This window comes from Oratosquilla oratoria, chromosome 12, assembly GCF_046742065.1.
Source record: "Oratosquilla oratoria isolate Oo_2021 chromosome 12, ASM4674206v1, whole genome shotgun sequence".
NCBI lineage: Eukaryota > Metazoa > Arthropoda > Malacostraca > Stomatopoda > Squillidae > Oratosquilla > Oratosquilla oratoria.
Window position 1 is genome coordinate 71,728,545 of NC_134788.1, and position 7,500 is coordinate 71,736,044.

Below are 7,500 nucleotides of genomic sequence, written 5' to 3' on the forward strand. Positions count from 1 at the left end.
TTTGAACGCCTTAAGTTTGACTTCGTCTTTATTTATTTTCCGTTTGATGGTGGGGAGGATTAATGGCTGGTGTATCTATTCATCTGAATAGAAAATTCTAGCCCAGAACGGAAAAATATATAATCTTCAATATCATATCTTTTTTATGTCGATATTGTAGCTGTGGCCATGAATCAGGGAAACGGACATATCTGTCTCCGTAGATTTTATAATGATAATTAAGACAATAATGATGATGATGATAGTGATGGTGATAACACCTAAATAAAATAAAAAAGATAGAATTAAATTGGGTCGAAAATTGAGAGAAAAATATGTTGAGGCGAATTGAATGAAAAAAATTTGAAGACGGGAGGGTTAGGGAGGGAAGTGGGATGAGCCATTTTCTGTTGTGTTGTGTAGATGTTGAGGAAGAGGTGGATTATGGAGGTGAAGGTGGTTGAGAGAGATGAGGATATCTTCCCACATTTTTACAGCGTCGGAAAGTGGAGATTCGTCTGGAAGCAAGACCGCCACTGCACGTACGTAGTCAAATATTATATCCCCTTGTAGTATCTCGGTAGAAAATACCTACAAAACTTCTTCACCCTCCTCCTCCCTCCATCCCTCCCTCATCCTCTCTTCTTTCCTTGTTCCTTTACTGCGATTTTCCCAGAAAAAAGGGAAAAAATACACACACACACACACACACACACACACACACACACACACACACACACACACACACACACACACACACACACACACACACACACACACACACACACACACACACACACACACACACACACACACACATATATATATATATATATATATATATATACATATATATGTATATATATATATATATGTATATATATATGTATATATATATCTATATATATATATATATATATATATATATATATATATGAAAAGATAGAAAATCTTGTCCTTCCCTCCTTATTTGTCTCACCCTCCCTATTTCAAAGCCAATTTTCCTCCATCCCCTCACCCGCTCCCTCCCGGTACCCTTGTTGCCATATACGCATGCGTCTTGTCAAGATGTTCTATTTTATGTGACAAAACCTATGCAAATATATTGAATACATTTTAATTATTATAATTTTATTCATATGAAAAAGAATATATTACAGGAAAACTGGTGGAGATAAAAATTTGTGTCAAAAATAAGCATTTGATTATATTTGCATAGCTGTAGTACATCAGATGTCAGGGTATACGCATATAAATAAATGCATGTAAATATTTATTTTTTGCGCTTAGTAGCATGAAAGGTAAATTCTGTAGCATGTCTATTTCCCTCCTTCAACCCCCCTCCACCCCTTCTCTCCATAAAAATTTATTTATTGGGTAGGTGTTGTCTATGTCTCCACGATTCCCATTCTCTTAGATTACAGACGACTCCGTTCTCTTTTTAGAGTAGACCTGTGACGTAATGTCGCGCTTGCATGTCAACTGCCTATGGTGCGGGAACATTACTGATTTAAAACATCTTTCTCTCCACGTGTTTAAAAAATTTCTCAGAATGTTTCGTTCAACACAATTGTCAAAATTCATCGTCTTTTAACGTTTCTCTCTACATGTATTTAAGGATTTTCTCAGAAGGTTTCGCTCAGTTTTAATATGAACACAATTGTCAAAATTCATCGTCTTTTCTATATTAAAAAAAAATTCTCTGCACGGCTTTCTCAGAATGTTTCGTTCAGTGTTACGTAAGGCCACGTGCTGACCTGAAAATTTTGCCCCTTGATACCATGACATCTGGGTTTCCCTTTCACGTCGTCTTAAACTAGGCAAAAACACCGTCGATTTCCATCTTCAAACTAGGCAAAATCACCGTCGATTTCCATCTTCACATTCGGCCAAAATACCGTCGATTTCCATCTTCACACAGGGCAAAAATGCCGTCGATTTCCTCCTTCACACAGGGCAAAAATACCGTCGATTTCCATCTACACAACTTGGCAAAAATACCGTCGATTTTCATCTTTACACTAGGCAAAACTGCCGTCGATTTCCATCTTCACACTAAGCAAAAATACCGTCGATTTTCTCCTTCAAATAGGGCAAAAATGCCGTCGATTTTCATCTTCACACTAGGCAAAAATACCGTCGATTTCCTCCTTCACACTAGGCAAAAATGCCGTCGGCTTTCTCCTTCACACAAGGCACAATTGACGTCGATTTTCATCTTCACACTAGGCAAAAATACCGTCGATTTTCTCCTTTACACAGGACAAAAAATGCAGTCGATTTTCATCACAATAGGCTAAAATACCGTATATTTCCTCCTTCACACTAGGAAAACAGCCGTCGATTTCCATCTTCACACTTGGCAAAACTACCGTCGATTTTCATCTAAACACTAAGCAAAAATACCGTCGATTTTCTACTTCACGCAGGGCAAAACTACCGCCGATTTTCATCTTCACACTCAGCAAAAATACCGTCGATTTTCTCCTTCACACAGGGCAAAAAATGCCGTCGATTTTCATCTTCACACTAGGCAAAAATACCGTCGATTTCCTCCTTCACACTAGGCAAAAATGCCGTCGATTTCCATCTTCACACTAGGCAAAACTACCGTCGATTTCCATCTTCACACTAAGCAAAAATGCCGTCGATTTTCATCTTCACACTAGGCAAAAATACTTGGTTTGACCGTGTGAATGTATTTTCAAACACGTTGGACAAACCGTTTATCAAACCTGGTTTGCCCGTGTGAATGCGTTTTCAAACACGTTTGACAAACGTTTTTTCAAACCTGGTTTGACTGTGTGAATAGTTTTTCAAACACGTTTGACAAACCGCTTGCTAAACCTAATTTGCCCGCGTGAATGTGTTTTCAAACACGTTTGACAAACCATTTGTCAAACCTGGTTTGATCTTGTGAACGGTCTTGCAAACACGTTTGACAAACCTTTTTCAAACCTGGTTTGCTCGTGTGAATGTATTTTCAAAAACGTTTGACAAGCCGTTTGTCAAACCTGGTTTGACAGTGAGATCGGTTTTTCATACACGTTTGACAAACCCATTTTTCAAACCTGGTTTGCCCGTGTGAATGTGTTTTCAAACACGTTTGACAAACCATTTTTCAAACCTGGTTTGACCGTGTGAATGTATTTTCAAACACGTTTGACAAGCCGCTTACCAAACCTAGTTTGCCCGTGTGAATGAATTTTCAAACCCGTTTGACAAACTATTTGTCAGACCTGGTTTGATCTTGTGAACGGTCTTGCAAACACGTTTGAAAAACCTTTGTCAAACCTGGTTTGCTCGTGTGAATGTATTTTCAAAAACGTTTGACAAGCCGTTTGTCAAACCTGGTTTGACAGTGAGATCGGTTTTTCATACACGTTTGACAAACCCATTTTTCAAACCTGGTTTGCCCGTGTGAATGTGTTTTCAAACCCGTTTGACAAACTATTTGTCAGACCTGGTTTGACCGTGTGAACGTTTTTTAAACATGTTTGACAAACCGCTTGCCAAACCTAGTTTGCCCGTGTGAATGTGTTTTCAAACACGTTTGACAAACCATTTGTCAAACCTGGTTTGATCTTGTGAACGGTCTTGCAAACACGTTTGACAAACCTTTTTCAAACCTGGTTTGCTCGTGTGAATGTATTTTCAAAAACGTTTGACAAGCCGTTTGTCAAACCTGGTTTGACTGTGAGATCGGTTTTTCATACACGTTTGATAAACCATTTTTCAAACCTGGTTTGCCCGTGTGAACGTGTTTACAAACACGTTTGACAAAACGTTTTTCAAACCTGGTTTGACCGTGTGAATGTATTTTCAAACACGTTTGACAAGCCGCTTGCCAAACCTAGTTTGTCCGTGTGAATGAATTTTCAAACCCGTTTGACAAACTATTTGTCAGACCTGGTTTGACCGTGTGAACGTTTTTTAAACATGTTTGACAAACCATTTTTTCAGACCTGGTTTGCCCGTGTGAAAAAGAGGACGGCGACCCGTCTTCGGCAGGTAGACATAGGGGGCAGCGACCCGTCTTCGGCAGCCACACAGAGGGGACGGCGACCCGTCTTCGGCAGCCACACAGAGGGGGCGACGACCCGTCTTCGGCAGCCAGAAGAAGGGGGCGGCGACCCGTCTTCGGCAGCCAGAAGGAGGAGCGGCAACCCATCTTCGGCAGCCAGACAGATGGGGCAGCGACCCGTCTTCGGCAGCCAGACAGGGAGGGCGGTAAACCGTTTTCGGCAGCCAGAAGGAGGGGGCGGCGACCCATCTTTGGCAGGAAGACAGATGGGGCGGTGACCCGTCCTGGGCAGCCAGACATAGGGGGCGGCGACCCGTCCTCGGCAACTAGAAAGCTGGGGCATCGACCCGTCTTCGGCAGCCAGAGAGAGGAGGCGGCAATCCGTTTTCGGCAGCCAGAAGGAGGGGGCGGCGACCCATCTTGGGCAGCCAGACATAGGGGTCGGCGACCCGTTTTCAGCAGCCAGGAGGGGGCGGCGACCTGTCTTCGGCAGCCAGACAGTGGGGGCGGCGACCTGACTTCGGTAGCCAGAGAGAGGGGGAGGCAACCCTATTCGGCAGCCAGAGAGAGGAGGCGGCAACCCGTTTTCGGCAGCCAGACAAAGGGGGCAGCAACCCGTCCTCGGCAGCCAGAAGGAGGGGGCGGCGACCCGTCTTCGGTAGACAGACGGAGGGATCGGTGACCCGTCTTCGGCAGTCAGAGAAAGGGGGCGACGACCCGTCATCGGCAGCCAGAAAGATGGGGCGGCGACCCGTGATTGGTAGCCAGAAAGAGTGGGCGGTGGCCTGTCTTCGGCAACATGTCTTCGGCAACTAGAAAGAGGGGGGCGTATACCTATCTTCGGCAGCCAGTCAGAGGGGGCGGTGACCCGTCCTCGGCAGCCAGAAATAGGCGGCGGCGACCCGTCTTCGGCAGCCAGACACAGGGAGCGGCGACCCGTCTTCGGCAGCCAGAAAGAGGGGTCTGTGACCCGTCTTCGGCAGCCAGAAGAAGGGGGCGACGACCCGTCTTCGGCAGCCGGAAATAGGGGGCGGCGACCCGTCTTCGGCAGCCAGAAGGAGAGTGCGGCGACCCGTCTTCGGCTGCCAGACAGATGGGGCGGCGACCCGTCTTCGGCAGCCAGACAGAGGGGGCGGCGACCCGTCTTCGGCAGCTAGACATAGGGGGCGGTGACCCGTCTTCGGCAGCCGGAAATAGGGGGCGGCGACCCGTCTTCGGCAGCCAGAAGGAGAGTGCGGCGACCCGTCTTCGGCTGCCAGACAGATGGGGCGGCGACCCGTCTTCGGCAGCCAGACAGAGGGGGCGGCGACCCGTCTTCGGCAGCTAGACATAGGGGGCGGTGACCCGTCTTCGGCAGCCAGAAGGAGGGGAGGACGACCCGTCTTCGGTAGCCAGAAAGAGGGGGCGGCGACCCGTCTTCGGCAGCCAGAAAGAGGGGTGGCGACCCGTCTTAGGCAGCCAGACAGAGAGGGCGGCGACCCGTCTTCGGCAGCCAGACAGAGGGGGTGGTGATCCGTCTTCGAGAACCAGACAGAGGGGGCGGCGACCCATCTTCGTTAGCCAGACAGAGGGGGCGGCGAACCGTATTCGGCAGCCAGACAGAGGGGGCGGCGACCCGTCTTCGGCAGCCAGAAAGAGGAGGCGGGGACTCGTCGTCAGTAGCCAGACAGACGGGGCGGCGACCCATCATCGGCAGCCAGACAGAGGGGGCGGCGACCCGTCTTCCGGGCGTCTGACCGGTAAGGGGAGATTGGGATAAGTCGGGCGTCTGACTGGAAGTCTACTACTCACAGTGTTGGTCGACGTTCGTTCCGCAGATCCTGTGGAATCTCAAGGGCCAAATGGTCACCCCCGTGAACTCGAGGAAGTGACTCGTGCAAAGGCCCCCCTTGTCCGCAGCAGAGTCTCAAAGTCCACTCGGAGATGTTGAAAAGAAGGGAGGAGGAGGATGCAAGAGACCATAGGGCCTACACTTGGGAGTTTAATTTCCATTACCACCTGTCTGGTGGCTAGGCAGGAGTTTGGGAACTTACATAAGAACATAAGAAGAGCATAATAACATAAGAACATGGAGAAGGAGGCTGCAGGAGACCATAGGGCCTACACTTGGGAGTTCCATGCCGTTGTCTAGGCAGGAGTTTGGGAATTTCCATAAGAACATAATAACACAAGAAAAGCATAATAACATGACGAAGGAGGCTGCATGCAGGAGACCATATGGCCTACACTTGGGAGTTCCATCATCACCTGTCATCTCCATCCATCCAATTCTTGCCCCTTCCTTTCCTTCTTAATTAAATCGAAATTGGTCCAATCTAAACCCAATGCTGCTGCTGCATCAGTCGTCTGCAAGTCCTGCACTCCTCCTGCCTCAATAGGATGACCTTGCCTTGTTGGCCGCCTATTCTCCCTCCCTCCCTCCCTCCCCCTCTCTCTCCCATCCTCTCCATCTCTCATCCTCCTTCCCTCCCTCCCTCCCTCCCTCTCTCCCTCCCTCCCTACTTCCCCTCCTATCCTCCCTCCTCCTCCTCCTCCCTCTCCTCCTCCCTCCCTTCTTCCCTCCCATTCTCCCCATCCTCCCCTTCTACCTCTCTCCCTCCTTCCCTCCCTCCCTCCCTCCCTCCCTCTCCCCTCCTTCCCCCTCCCATCCTCCCTCCCTCCCTCCCTCCCTCTCTTCCTGCAAGGCCCTACCTTGTGCCTTACCTGGCAAGTGTTGGGTCCGAGTTTGATCCTGAGCGTGCAGGACGTGGTCAGGACGTCGTGGAGGGGGAAGGACGGGTTCAGGAAAACCACGTGGCCCTCCCCAGGGGCGCTGCTGCCACCGCAGCTGTACACTGGAGGGCGACGGGGAGGGGAGGAGACCCGTTGTCGGCGCCGCCAAAGGAAGGTCGAGGGTCAGGTGGACGAGGAGGACCACGACGAGGAGGAGGTGGAGGAGGAGGAGGAGGAGGAGGAGGAGGAGGAGGAGGAAAAACACATGGTAAATAAATAAATAAATAGATAGATAAGTAGATAAATAATTGCGTGTGTGTGTGTGTGTGTGTGTGTGTGTGTGTGTGTGTGTGTGTGTGTGTGTGTGTGTGTGTGTGTGTGTGTGTGCGTCAGTGTGTGTGTGTGTGTGTGTGTGTGTGTGTGTGTGTGTGTGTGTGTGTCTTTGTGTGTTTGAGTGTGTGTGTGTGTGTGTGTGTGTGTGTGTGTGTGTGTGTGTGTGTGTGTGTGTGTGTGTGTGTGTGTGTGTGTGTGTGTGTGTGTGTGTGTGTGTGTGTGTGTGTGTGTGTGTGTGTTGTGTGTGTGGGTGGGTGTGTCCCTGTCTGTGTGTGTCTGTGTGTGTGTGTGTGTGTGTGTGTGTGTGTGTGTGTGTGTGTGTGTGTGTGTGTGTGTGTTGTGTGTGTGGGTGGGTGTGTACCTGTCTGTGTGTGTGTGTGTGTGTGTGTGTGTGTGTGTGTGTGTGTGTGTGTGTGTGTGTGTCTGTGTGTCTGTGTGTGTGTGTGTGTGTG

General features: G+C 48.9%; 3 protein-coding genes across 4 annotated transcripts in view; 2 read left to right on the plus strand and 1 right to left on the minus strand.

Moving 5' to 3' along the window:
• Positions 1 to 7,500, minus strand: part of LOC143032005 (uncharacterized) — a 529,471-nt gene that overhangs the window by 332,771 nt on the left and 189,200 nt on the right. The gene's annotated exons all lie outside the window — the stretch shown is intronic.
• Positions 1 to 7,500, plus strand: part of LOC143032009 (large ribosomal subunit protein mL43-like) — a 320,821-nt gene that overhangs the window by 273,061 nt on the left and 40,260 nt on the right. The window lies entirely within an intron of this gene.
• Positions 393 to 7,500, plus strand: part of LOC143030871 (uncharacterized) — a 33,230-nt gene continuing 26,122 nt past the window's right edge. Inside the window, exon 1 of the mRNA XM_076194092.1 lies at positions 393 to 521. The gene's annotated coding sequence lies outside the window, so the exon portion shown is untranslated. The remainder of the gene's footprint in view (positions 522 to 7,500) is intronic.